The sequence below is a fragment of the Phocoena sinus genome, chromosome 6 (genome assembly GCF_008692025.1).
Source record: "Phocoena sinus isolate mPhoSin1 chromosome 6, mPhoSin1.pri, whole genome shotgun sequence".
NCBI lineage: Eukaryota > Metazoa > Chordata > Mammalia > Artiodactyla > Phocoenidae > Phocoena > Phocoena sinus.
Window position 1 is genome coordinate 9,127,516 of NC_045768.1, and position 13,239 is coordinate 9,140,754.

At 46.5% G+C, this 13,239-nt stretch overlaps 1 protein-coding gene across 5 annotated transcripts in view; it reads right to left on the reverse strand.

Annotated features, from left to right (window-relative positions):
* MVB12B (multivesicular body subunit 12B) overlaps positions 1-13,239 on the reverse strand; it is a 189,187-nt gene that overhangs the window by 62,699 nt on the left and 113,249 nt on the right. The gene's annotated exons all lie outside the window — the stretch shown is intronic.

The following is a 13,239-nucleotide window of genomic DNA, read 5'->3' on the forward strand; positions in this document are numbered from 1 at the left end:
GGCTCAGGTAAATTACATTTGCATATGCAAATGATGTCTAAATACTCTGTACTATTAATGTTATCCCTAATTACATAATAACAGTTACCAATTTCCACACGGATCAAACTTACAGTTTTGTAGCTGTTAGGGAAATTGTGCTTTGTAATTAAGATAATCCTCATTTCCAGATGCTAATTAACTATATAATAATTAGTCTCATTCACTAACGCGAATTAAGGATTTTCATCTTTATTGATAAAGGAGTTGCTTCTTATCAGTTAAGGAAAGATAGCCCTAGAAACCTTGCAGAGAAATACTTTTCCCCTCTAAAGGTTAAAAGGTAAATCCATTTTTATCAGTCTCATTTGAGAATGCAAATTAGGTCTGATTAATCAAGTCAAAGATAAATGTGCTCGTCTGATTTCAGGACAGAATGTGCAGCTTACCGAGTTCATTTCTTTTCCCCTTATAAATACCCAGATAAACAGAGTCACAAGCAGAAGTCCTCCTAGCAGAAGTAATTCATCTATGGTCAGAGGAGAGCCGGGCGACACGTGTCCCTCCACTACGCTACCTTGTGTTCCCCCTTCAAGGATCAGGGCAGCGTCTCGAAGGACCTGTGTGCTCACGGACCAGCCACAGTGGGAACGGGCGAGAAGAGAGTTTTGGGAGTAAAAACAGAGGAAAATGGGAAAGCCACGTTTGCTTGGATTATTAAGTTTTCTGTGCTCCAAACAGAATACAAACTGGCACCTCCCATCGTGACTAATGAGGGCTGCCTCCGCGAGAACAGAAGGGCTGACAGCCAGCGAGGCCTAGTTGGCAGGTCCCAGCCCAGGCCTCGCCGCATTCATCATCCGCTAAACCAATCCACCAATTCTGCACCACCATTTGTCATTAATTATGCTAATCAGCACACCATTACTCTCTGATGACACTGTAGCTCTTATTAGCTAGTTATGGCTTTTCAGAAGCACAACTTATTGTGCATGCAGGGGCCGTGCATGCATTAGCCTACAGGGAAGAAACGTCCAATTATGAAAAGAAGAAATTTGCTATTATCTTTTTATAACAAACCAATTTAGTAATTAGAAAAGTCTCTGAACTCATAGCTTCTTTTTTTTTTCTTCCCCTAAAATAAATGTAAACCACCACCACCCCCCACCAAAAAAGTGCTTTTCAACATTTCTCTGATAGAAAAGGAAATACCAACAGAGATTTTTTTGTGACACGTTTAGAAGTGCGGCCTGGGGAATGACTGTGCACAAGCGCGGGGCACACAGAGACTCTGGTGGGCTGGGTTTTTCTTTCCAATTTTGAATTTGCAGGACCACTTTATTATGTATATTTCAGTCACTAGGAATGCCTACGAAAGCACACCCACGCGACCTTTTACAGTTCACCTACGGCAGATCGAAGCTGTTCACGTTAACGCTGCCAGGCTGTGCACACCTCACCTGGCAGATGCTTCCAGGAGAAGCACAGCAACAGCCCCCTTTAACCCTCCCGTGCCCCAGCGATACCGCCAAGGGCGTCGACGCCACTCAGATGACCTTGGAGACAGACGATCTGGCCAAATTAGCACATGTCCTGTGCACGGTGTGGGACTGTGCTCAGGGCTGGCAGAAGGAGGGAGTCGTCTGGGTCAGCAGTCAGACCAAGTCAGGGGAGACTGTTTTCCAAAACTTAAGGCTCCACAGAGGGTCTGCCCTGACTCTGCGTGTCAGCAGGGCTAACCTGGGGGCTCTTGTGCAAACCAGGTTCTAAGCCCAAATTGTTGTGTTCAGGCTGGAGTCGTTGCCATTAGTTTTAGAAGCTTAGTCTGTATTAAGAGCTCATTAATAGCATCAGAGTAAATGGGCCTATTAAAACATCTTTAAGCAATATCTGACCATAAATCTCCCTAAACTATATTTAATGACTGTACTTAAGATACATTATATGCAAGTCTTAATGAGACATTAGATAGCATTTTGAAGATTAAAATTAGAGAACCCATATAAAGTCTGTCCACTTAATGTAGCCTTAAGCTATACTGATGAAAGCATTACTACGAAATTATTGCTGCGTTAGAACAAATATTTTTAATCATGTCTGATTTATGCATTCTCTTTCCCATATAATTTTCATTTTCACAAAATACATTTTGAGTTTACAAAAGAGGGCATGCGAAAGGTTTGAAGCGTTTGAAGTACTCTGGAGGTACAGCAAATACAGAATTTAGTTAGTATTGCTTATTGAAAGCGCTCTGGGCTCCAAATCACATTTCTTTATGCTTGGTTTAATTAGTCATTCCAGTACTACAGGCAGCCAAATATATTTACCTTACCATTTAACTTCTTTCACGACTAGACTAGATACAAAGTAGACCTTAACCGAAAATATTTTGAAGACTAGAATACAGTACAATCTACACAACACTGGCAGTGGTAACATCTGGGCAGCTAACTGAGTCTGTTTTCCTGGGCCCTCTGGAGAGCCCACGCTCCCAGACAGCACCCCTGCCCTGCACCTTGTGCTCCCACCCTCAGCAGACAGCTGGACAGATGTCCTCTGACCTCTGAGGTCTGCGACCTTCTGTTTGTCTGTTTCCCTTGAGCCTGTCACGGAGGCATCAGTGAAGTCCTGCTTCTACTCCGGGGCCCTCGCTGTGAAGAGCAATCAGTGTTGCTAGTAGAAGGATATTTTTTTAAAAAGTTTGATTCCCCCAGGGCTAAGGGGATTGAACCTTTTAAACAGATCCAAATCCACCTCAAGTCTGTTCAAACAAGGAAGCATTCTCAGGGCCTGCGGGAGGACGGCGGTGGGTGTGAGCTGCCGATGCACAGAACTGAACTAACTACCCAGAGCCGAGTGGTCGGGCCACAGAAAGATCCGTGAGTCTCTCTGTATGAGGGATTCTACTCTATATGAAATAGAAATGTATATCCCGAGTCTATAAAAATCCTGATAAGACTTATTACCCAGCGGCCTCTTGAAAACAAGTCAAACTTCAGATTATATACATTAGAAATGCTTCTCTTCTTTATGTACTGCATTTAAAATACTATGCAACCAAACAGGATTCTTCATGCCACAGAAAAATCTATCCGCTTCCCCCTGCTCTTGGGAGTTCTCCCAAAGGAAAGAAACTGCATCTACCCCTGTATCAAGATAAGAGCCTTACAATCTCATTTTGGGGTGCATCTGTTGAGTCCATCATATCCCACTACCAGCTGAATTCTAGAGAGAATGTTATCTGAGAACCTGGACGGGGATAAGCCTAGATTAATGTCACCCAGTAGCACGCACAGCCTGGACTTGGATCTGACACCAGCGCGAGATGCTTTGCAAAAATTAACGCTGTAGAAAACGTTAAGAGACGAATTATCATTGGAGCTTTTTAGACTTTTTTTGGGGTACTTTATACCAAAGTATAACCACCTTTTATATATGCTATTCAATTATGAAAGACTTCTGGGATTATGTAAATCAAGACAAGTCAACTGGTGACACCTCTCTTAATAGAAAGAGATTATCTAGGCTTTTTTTTTTCTCCTTCACAGAAGAAGAAAGTAGCACAATTTAAACTCTCTGGTCATTAAAAGAAGACCCCTCCTCTAGCATGTAAAATCTGTAGCAACAAGCCTATTTCCATTTGCTTCTCCCAGATATTCTCTCCCCAAAAGGAACTACTACATAGTACAATTTTGCATTTTTAACTGTATGAATTAGGCATTCTTCATAAATAACAGCTATGTTCTATACACAGGAGCTCCTTTTTATTAGGGACACAGTAATGAACAATGAGCAATGTGTTCTATTATTCTTTGTCAAATCACAAAATGCTACATTAGAATAACTGTGCTGGTCAATGTAATATAGTAGATTAAATTCAACTTCTGTGGAAAAACCACTGTAAAACAGCATGATAAGAAGGCTATAAAAAATTTAATTTTACTCCAAACTCCATCACAAAAAAAATGGTGTGAAAAGTAATTTTGCATAATCAGTACACGCCATCTGGAACAATTAACCAAGTTCTATAGAACTATGAGGATCAGTCATATCTGCTTATTAAAGATCAGAAATTATACAAGTAATAAATCCTTGAAAAAACTAAGCGTACTCCCGCCTGTCAACGCTATTTTAACTTCAAATACTGAAGAACGCCTGATAAGGCTGAAAAGAAGAGATTAATATATGCAAATTACATCCAGCATTTAAAATCCCCACAACTGTCTCCGGTTTTCTGTCCCTTATTGCTGGCTTTATGTTTTATTCATACACCAACTCACCTGTCACTTCATAAGCTATAATATTATGGGGGTATTATTAAACAGCATAAAGCCGTGCTTTAATTGGAAAGCTTCATTGCATTTTCCAATTATTTGGAGTAAATTAAAAGCAGATGCACATAGTTTAATAAGGAGTCTAATATCAGTTCCGGGAAATCAAAATTCATTGTCATTACTAGGTCGTGATAGTTTTGCAAACTGTACTCAATTTCAGAGGTTTTCAAAAGAAAATCTGTCTATGCAATCTGTTAATTGTCATTCGGTTAATAACTGTTTAAATATCCCAACTACACAGCAGCTTCCTATTAAAAAATATTAAACTATGGGGTTTATGCAAGGAAACAAATCGTGCGAGCCACTCCCGGGCTGGGCTGGGCTTTTCAGACTTGCCAGTTCCCCATAAATCAACGGAGGCCCGGAGACACCCACCCACGCAGCAGCTTCCCGGGACGGGAGGACAAAGGACAGTGGTTCTGTACTCTGAGCCCCAGGGACTGCAGCACGATCAGACAGCTCTCGGTGGGAAAGGGCAGAAGCTGTGTTATAAATTGTGCTTCCAGAGGTCCGCGCTACTCAGCAAAAAATTAGCTTCCAAAGTTTTAATTGGTCCGCCTAAAACAAATCCTTTTAATGAGTGAATTAATGGATTCAGGATGCAAACATGGGCAAATCAAGGAAGGCAAATGTCGTGAGCAATTTGTTTTTAAAAAACTGACCCCTGAAGGGCCATCCCTCACTGGTTCATGACCCGGGAGTGGAGTGTCCCCAAGGCCCTGCAGGGGCTGCCACGGTGCCTACAAGTGGAATGAACCGCCAGACAAAGGACTATATTCCAAGCGGTTATGGATGTAAAGAATGAAACCTTAAAGGTTACTCTTCCTGAAGAATCCTGCTCACAGCTGTAGTAACATTAGAACTCCGCAGCTACAAGTTGCACACACACAAATATGTGTAGCTAAAGCATTTACAAATGAAGAGTCACAGGAATACTCAAACTGGTACACGTAACCTTTTCATTTTTATACCAAGTGACAGACTGTTTCAAATCCTAGGTGTGTAAATTATAATAGGACAAGCAGTAATTGACTTTTAAACTCCACCCACTGCGAGGGCTACAATTAATCTGTTTTTAGCATAAAAACTGCTGCTCTGCAAAGTTCATAACTTGTAGGCTCTTTTCCCCAATCCAATTAAAACCTAAGAGTCTTTCTAAAAGGTAACAGCACAGAATTTATGCTTCACCTCCCGGTTCAAAGGGCATAGAGGCTAAAAACCCAATCATTCAAGGGCAAGCCCCACCCCCCCGCCCCAGACCAGAGAGGACACCAAATGCTTGAACATGAGAGAGCCTTTTGGCAAAACAACCAGAAACTATGCTCAAAGATGAAGATAAAAGCAATTCTTGTGCAGTGATCCAAAAAACAGCATCTCTCTCTCTTTTTTTCCAAAATTACCTGTTTTAATAAAGTAGACACACTGTGCCAACTGAACCATTTAATTATCTGCAAAAATGATGAATCAAAACAATAGTTTGCAAAAATAAATGACTAACCTCTGATTAAAATGTCTGTCCTCATTAAACCCAAATAAAAGATACATTATCTTTTAAAAAAAATGTAGTCTGAAGAAAGGAGCAGTCCCTTAGCATCGATAGATACCCTGGCTTCCTCCCCTAAGATGGGGACATCTAAGAAAGTTGTTTAAACTGTTCTCCCAAACCCCAAGAAAGATCGTCTTCAGTGCATGGTGTGTCCTGTGGCTGCCGAGCCAGCCCTCGGCACAAGCCCTGGAGCCGGCACCCGGCCTGGCAGCAGCTCTGGAGTGCAGGGAAGCCTTCATGATGTGCTCGGTGGGTGGTGTGACTCTCATGGACCCTGAAAGCAAGCCCTGGCTCACAGTTATGTAAGGACTCTGGCTCAAGGGTCCTGGGATGACAGGGGCAGGAAAGAAAGAGCCACAAACCAAAAGGCAAAGAAGAAAGAAGTCAAAGTGTTTAGAGGGCTGAGCACGGATATGCTCCTTTCTCAGTCGGAGCTGATTCGATGAGAAGGGAAGGGGAAAATTGGAGGCTCATTTAAATGTTGAGATGTTCTCTTCTAAATTGTTTTACCCAGTAACAAACTTACATCTCATGCAATTACCAATTTCTGAGCTAGGATGGGGGGTTGGTCTTCTATGACACCAAGAAGTCCCCTGAACTGGGCAGGGTCCCTCCAGGTGTGAGTTGTGAGTTCTCCTCTGGCCCTGCCTAGTGGACCAGCTGCCCCTCCTGATTGTATTTTAGGCGGGGTGGAGGTGGGGGTCTTACTGCAGGTGACCAAGCCCAGCGCTCCCTGGAACGACAGTGTCTGCGACAGTCATTCAGCTGCCATCTCTGCGGGGCCCGCTCAGCGCAAGGCACTTCACATCCATTATCCCTAATCCTCAAGATTCAGAAGAGGAGACGAATGAAATGTTACACAAATTGTCCAAAGTCATGCAGCTGGGAAGGGCGGATACAAAGGGTGGATTTCAAGAAGCAATCCAACGACAAATATCACCGAGCGCCTCCCGCGGGCCGGGCCCTGCTTGGACACACACCAGTGAATGAGGCTCGTGGTCCTAACCTCCTGGGACGGACCCTGGACTCCAGCAGAGAACTGAGCACTGAACAAGACGTTGTAACCAAAGACAGGTCGCCCTTATCAGAACCGGGAAACCAGTCAGACGGCCAAAGTTTACAAGCAGCGTGGATAGCCAAGAGGCTTATGGCCAGAGAAGCTGCCCACGCTGGGCCTATAAAAGGTCCAACCACCTTTGGCAGAAGGGTGAGTGGGGGCTGTGTAATTCGTGAGCCAAAGGACCCTCTGACAGGAGTGACACTGACATTTTGTTAGCACAGGGCATATTTAAGGTAAACACAGGAGGCAATGGAACAGAAAGATGGGTGCGTTTATTGCCTCCAGATAGGAAGCGATTAAGTACTTCTAAGTGTGTCACCAGGAGCGATGCTTAGGGCCAACGAGGCACGCTCTCCTCTGTCCTTCAAAATTATGGATGTTGCCTCGCCAGTGGATCATGAGATCGTTCACACTGTAAAACAAGCCAGGCACGAGAAACCGCGCTCTAAACAAAGGATCTCAAGCTTGGAGGAGTTCTGCCTCACTCACCGTCTGAGACAATCAAAACACAAATCTGAGAAGTAAGGAGCCTCGTTCTCCGGGGTATGTGATAAATACATCCTGTCCAAACCCTAGCTGGAGCAGTGAAGGTTGTGTTTTTAAACATAAAAGGTTAAGACCACCACTGGCCATTTATAAAAAGAGGGAAGAAAGCATTGGGTATTCAGGACACAAACACCCACTGCACAAAAACGGATGGATTCAGGTATTCTGTCCAGAGGGAAGGTGGCTTCACTGCTACAAAACAGATCAGAATGTCTTTTGTCCTAATGTTAGCAGTTAAATGCATTCGTCCTGACATCCTTTGTGACAGACAGAGAGGATAACTCCTGATCTCATCACCGAATTCCGTACAGCCATCCAACCTCTCCCTGAGTTCTGCCGACGCCCACACCTTTACTCACTAAGTCTTCAGGAGTTTAAAGACGCTCACCTGGAAGCTGATCCCCTGTGACTACCGTCATAAGTCAGCCAGGCTGGAGCCTGGGAGCTGGGCCACGCGGGAGAGCAGGAGAACCTAGGCAGCGGGGCCAGCAGGACGGGAGCTGCGACCAGGAGCTCAGGAGAGGGTCGCACAGGGTCTGGAATGGCTCAGTGACCTCAGCAGAGGCTGGCACCTTAGGAGGCCCAATCTAGAGAACGAGGCTTCAAAGCAGATGGCACTGAGGTGACTGTCAGTTCAAATAAGAGGCCTATTGTGGGCAGGGTCCGGGAAGCTGGGACAGGGGAAGAAGACGCCTACACTTCAGTCCCAAGGTGTGAAATGGTCTGTTTGCGCTGCCCACTGCCACCACAGGGCTGATGGAAGGCCACAGCAAGGGGACATCCAGGTGCCCTGAGCTCCACACCCCACCCCACCCCCCAACAAAGGTCTCCGTCTCTGACACAAGACCAGCAGTAGCCTTGCCTACTGATGGAGAGGAGGTTCCTTGAAGCATCTGGAGTATTCCCTTTCCTGGTTGGGAAAGAATCTGAGAAGGGGCGGCAGGGAGGTGCTGTGGAATAATTACAATCATCATCAACACATCTACAGCACCTTCCACGTACCAGGCATGGTTCTAATCTTCACTACAAACCACTGCCATTCCCATTTAACAGAAAAGGAAACTGAGGCCCAGAAAGGTGAAGCCGCTTGCCTAAGGTCACTCAGCTTCAAGTGAGGGGCTGTGTGCTCACCTCTTCACCGTTCTGCCCAGCAACTGCCAATAGGAGCCACACCGCTCTTGGCAGTGCCCTGCGGACTGGGGGGGGAGGGTCATTGCCAGTCAAGGATCAAAGGCCTCACTCTGATGCGGTCCCAGAGATGAGGGGCCGGGGATCATCTGAGATTGAAACAACACTGAGACCTAATAAACCGTGAGCCACTCTGGATGTGTGTGTCCTTCCAACTTCAGTTGACAAAGGCAGGGAAATGGTCCACAGCCAGAAGGAGCGTCCTCCAGGCCAGGGCTGGGAGCTTAGGGTCTGGATGGGCTTGAATCTCAGCCCTCCCGCTTACTGGCAGTGTAACTGTGGGCAAATCACTCTCTCAAACCTGTTTCTCCACCTGTAAAATAAAGATACTTATTTTATGAGGCTCGAAACAAGGCTTGAACGTAGGAACTCAGCAACGCTGGCAGCTGTGCTGTATCTGTAAAATAGAGATAGTAGTAGTAACGGTACAAATCCTAAAGGTTTTCTTGGCAAGGATTTGTTGGGATTAAATAACAAAATGCATGGAAAGGGCTTACTCCAGAGTCTTGTACACAGTAAGTGCTAGAAGAAGGCTAGGTATTATTAAAATAAATGAATGCAATCCATTTTAATAAAAGCAAAAACAACTTCAGCTCCCTAAATGTGTTTAAAGAATTTCCCTTAATTATATCATTTCCCCCTCTCAGCTGACAGTCTCTTATTGCGACACAGGGAGAGACAGAGATAGAAAAAGGAACAAAGGGCTAATCCGATATAAGCTGCTCCTAGGCAGGAGTGTTCGGTAAACCTGACGACTTCATTCACCCCAGAGAAAACCTCTGAAGAAGTGCTAAGAGCAGATGAAGAGCTGGGATTAAGCGTCTTCCCTTTGTTTCCAGCATTTCTCTGGCTAGGCCTTCAGAAAGGACCACAGTCACGCTGCCTGCCAGGAAAGGAATTACGATGGGGAAATGGAGGCATATTTCTGCTTAAAAACTAGACAAAGAAGGTAAACATGCAGGGAGAAAGGTGTCAGAAAGTTGGTTTTTCTCTAACTGTCCGTGTCTGGGAAGTTTATAGTCAAGACAGCGTTTGGATGGAATTTCTCTGAAGTCTGGAGTCAGTAAGTACACATCTGCTAGTAACACCTCAGGTATCCCAACCCGAAAAACACACAGGCTCCTTCCCACACAACCCCAGCCCTGGGAGGTGGGTGTTACCACTGCTACCTTAGATACCAGACAGTGGTTGACACAGAGGAAACTTCCAAAAAGTATTAGCTGAACTACAGTTACATTTGAATCACTGATGTTGTTATTGCAATTACTGACGTCGAGAGACGTGGGCATTTAGATCCAGAAACGCGTGGTGCCGAGCCTGGCATCACCGGGCTAGCCAGCAGGAGAGGCTGGGCCTGCACCCGGCTCTTCCCACTGCCTCTCAGCTGCCTCACCCGAGGATTTAAGAGGGGAACGTGGCCCATTAAACCAACGCCGCCTACACTCCGCCGTGCCTAAAAACCGAAGCGAGACTGAAGGCACGGCAGGGGCGTGGCCACCTTTTAAGAGCACTGAAGTATCTGTCACCTAATAATATTTTTATTTTTCACGATGACGAAACTGGAAGAAGTCGTAACTTTCTCCTGCCGGTGGAGCCCAGGAAAAGCAGAAATGAAAGCCTGGAGCGGAAGGCAGCCAGCCCACCAGCACTTTTCCTCCAAAGACACCAAAGGCACGTTGGAAGATTTTATGGAAGTGGCCAGCTCACTCTGCCAAGTGCGTCTTTCCTTCCTGCCCTCAAGCCAGCATCCTGTCACCTTCCCGAGAAGGGTTCATGGGCTGCCTGCCACGGAAAGCTGCCAACGTCTAAGTGACGATGCGTGACAGCGGGCCTCGGTTTCCAGGGGATGCCAAGCCGAGCCCTGCCAGAGCCTCTACTGCAAGTTTCTCTGGCCTCAGGAAGATGTTTTCGCTGAGCACTCAGAGAGCTCTGACTGCTGAGAAGTAAAATCTCACAGATACAACCATACAAGGGAGCACGGGGCCAAGATGAGCCAGCGTGTCCTGAGCAACAATCCTCATCCAACCTCTGGGCTCCGACTCTGATCACAGCCCTGCAGGGGAGGCGAGGATGGAGGGAAGTGACATTCCCGCACTGCCTCCTGATTTGTAACATACTCTTCGACGTCCTGGATCCTCTCAGCAATCCTGGGAAGCTAGTGGGCGGTTACTGTATTCTTTTCCAGGGGTGAATAACTAGCGTTGAGTGACTTGCCCAGGGTAACATAACGCAGGGCCCTTGCACAGCTCCAGGCAGGAACCATTCACACGCGTTGTGCAGTGCGGCCATTCACAGTGGCTCTGTGTGATGGCCCCACGTGCTTCTGACCCCAAACGCCCCGTCAGTCACATGCTGAACCTTCTTCCCCACGCTTCCCTCGAAGAGGGAACACAGGGCCTGGCACACGGCAGCGCTGTCTGCTGAATGAACAGGGAAGTAAACAGTCGTTCTGGTCGCTTTGCCTTTAATTACAACCGCATGGATCCAAAAAGGATTGAAGACAGCCTCCATCGTCTCTTCTAAACATAGCCTCTGCTGCCTCAGACTGCTCCCAGGTGAGATCGTCCTAACACAAAGCAGTGTGGGAGGAGACCAGCAGCCCTGACTGGAAGGGACGCAGACAGGCTTCATGAAGAGGTAGTTGTAGGAGCAGGGCTTCAAGGATGGGTCAGCAGAGAAAAGGAGAAGAGACGATGGGGCCACCTGGGCCATGGGACTGGCAGGGGCGGATGCACAGAAAGACACAAAGATGAGGACACAGGGAGCGACCCCGGCTGCTGGGCACAGAGGAAGGGACGCCGGACAGGTGGAGACTGGCCACTGACAGCCCCAACGCCAGGCAGGTGAGGTATGAAAGAACGCAAGGTCTGATCTGAGAGGCTGTGCTTTGGGGACATGAGTCTGCCACCTGGGCAACTGGACTGAGGACTGATAAGCCAGGTCCAGGAAGTGCGAGGCACCAACACCTGGTACCTGCCGGGCCCGAGCCCAGCCAGCCCCGTAAGCGGGGACACAGGAGAACATCAGAGGACCACGCCTGATGCTCAGGTCCAGAAGATGCGCCGGGGGAACTGGGCATGGCTCTGGACCTCATCTGTCGTAAGATGACCCAGAGCCCAGCCAAGGGGTTTCAGGGTCTCTCTCCGCAAAATCCTAGCAGAGGCACTTGCAGAGCGGAGCACCTCGAGTTCCCAAGTGCCCTGCGTGTCTGCCCGCACACACCGTTCATTAACTTCAGTGACCACGGTGGCTGTATGAGAGCACGTCCAATCAGCCAGGCCTACGTGAATATTTGCACTCTTGAATCTTTTGCATTTCGAAAGGGTTAAAGCTTATTATTAGCATATAATTTACAGTCCTTTCTCCCAGGAAAGGAATAATGCACAGTAAATGCCACATTCATTTTAATAATACATGTTACAGTCTGTGCCCAACATCTGCACAAAGGTAAAGGAGACAGATTTTTTTGACGTGTCCCACTCTGCCATCTAAACACAGGCTTTTTGTTTCTTAAGTGACGGAAGGTTTAATCAAGAAAGCAGGCAATTCATCAATCGAAACAAGGCAGCGTGTGAGCGCCCGACAGCACACACATGGTTGTGTACAGAGCAAACCCGGCCACCTGTCACCCGCACCTTCGCGCCAGGATGTACAGATACACTATGCGATTAAGTGCCCACCCACTCCCATTCATTTCTGCTTTTCCTTATTCTATTCTCCTTTGTTGTCAGGGCAGGAATAGATGGATAGACAAGGGACGCAATGGCCGTTAGAGGGGATGATAAAAATTTATATGTCTTTAAAATGACTTATCTCCTCCTTGATCTGAGCACCGTTATTATAAATATCTTTCCACTTCATTGAGGAATTTTCCTCATATGCTATAATCTGGGGCTGCATCAAACTGATGTTTCTCCCGCGGATCGCTGCCACCCTCCCACGTGCTCACCCCCCACCTCTCCAACCAGTCCTAGGTGAGTCTGAAAATCCTCATCGGAGGATAAAGGAAAGGAGGGGTCTGACGTTCAAGGCCACAAAAGCCGCGTGAACATGTCCATTAATGACAGAGGCCACAGGGGTACCTGCGAACGCAGAGGGCAATTCACATTACTCCGGGGCTCCCACTAGAAGCTGGCGGCCCTTCCCCTCTTTTGAGGTTGTCAACCCAATCGCAGGCTGACACTCACCCACATGCATGGGAAAAGGAGAAACACACACACGCACACGTACTCCACACGCAAACTCTGCAGCATAAACGTGACATGTGGAGCAGCTGTCTGTTAGAACACCTTACACAGAAAAGAACAGCATTTCTCACACACCCTATTGTTTTAGTCCTTTGGTCTTCATTTTCTGGCCCAGCAGTGCTTTATGATCATTACAGTATTAAGTTTATTTCCGATATTCCAGGTGAGCTTTTTTTTTCCTAATTAAAAGACAGAAATAATGTAATCACCAGAAATGAAAGGAAAATATGTTTGCAGTTGTTTGGTAGGCTGCAGATGGGTTTTTAAACGATCACACTGTGAAATATACAGATTTTCTTTCATAATAAGATGAAGGGCTGATGGCAGAAATTTTATCCA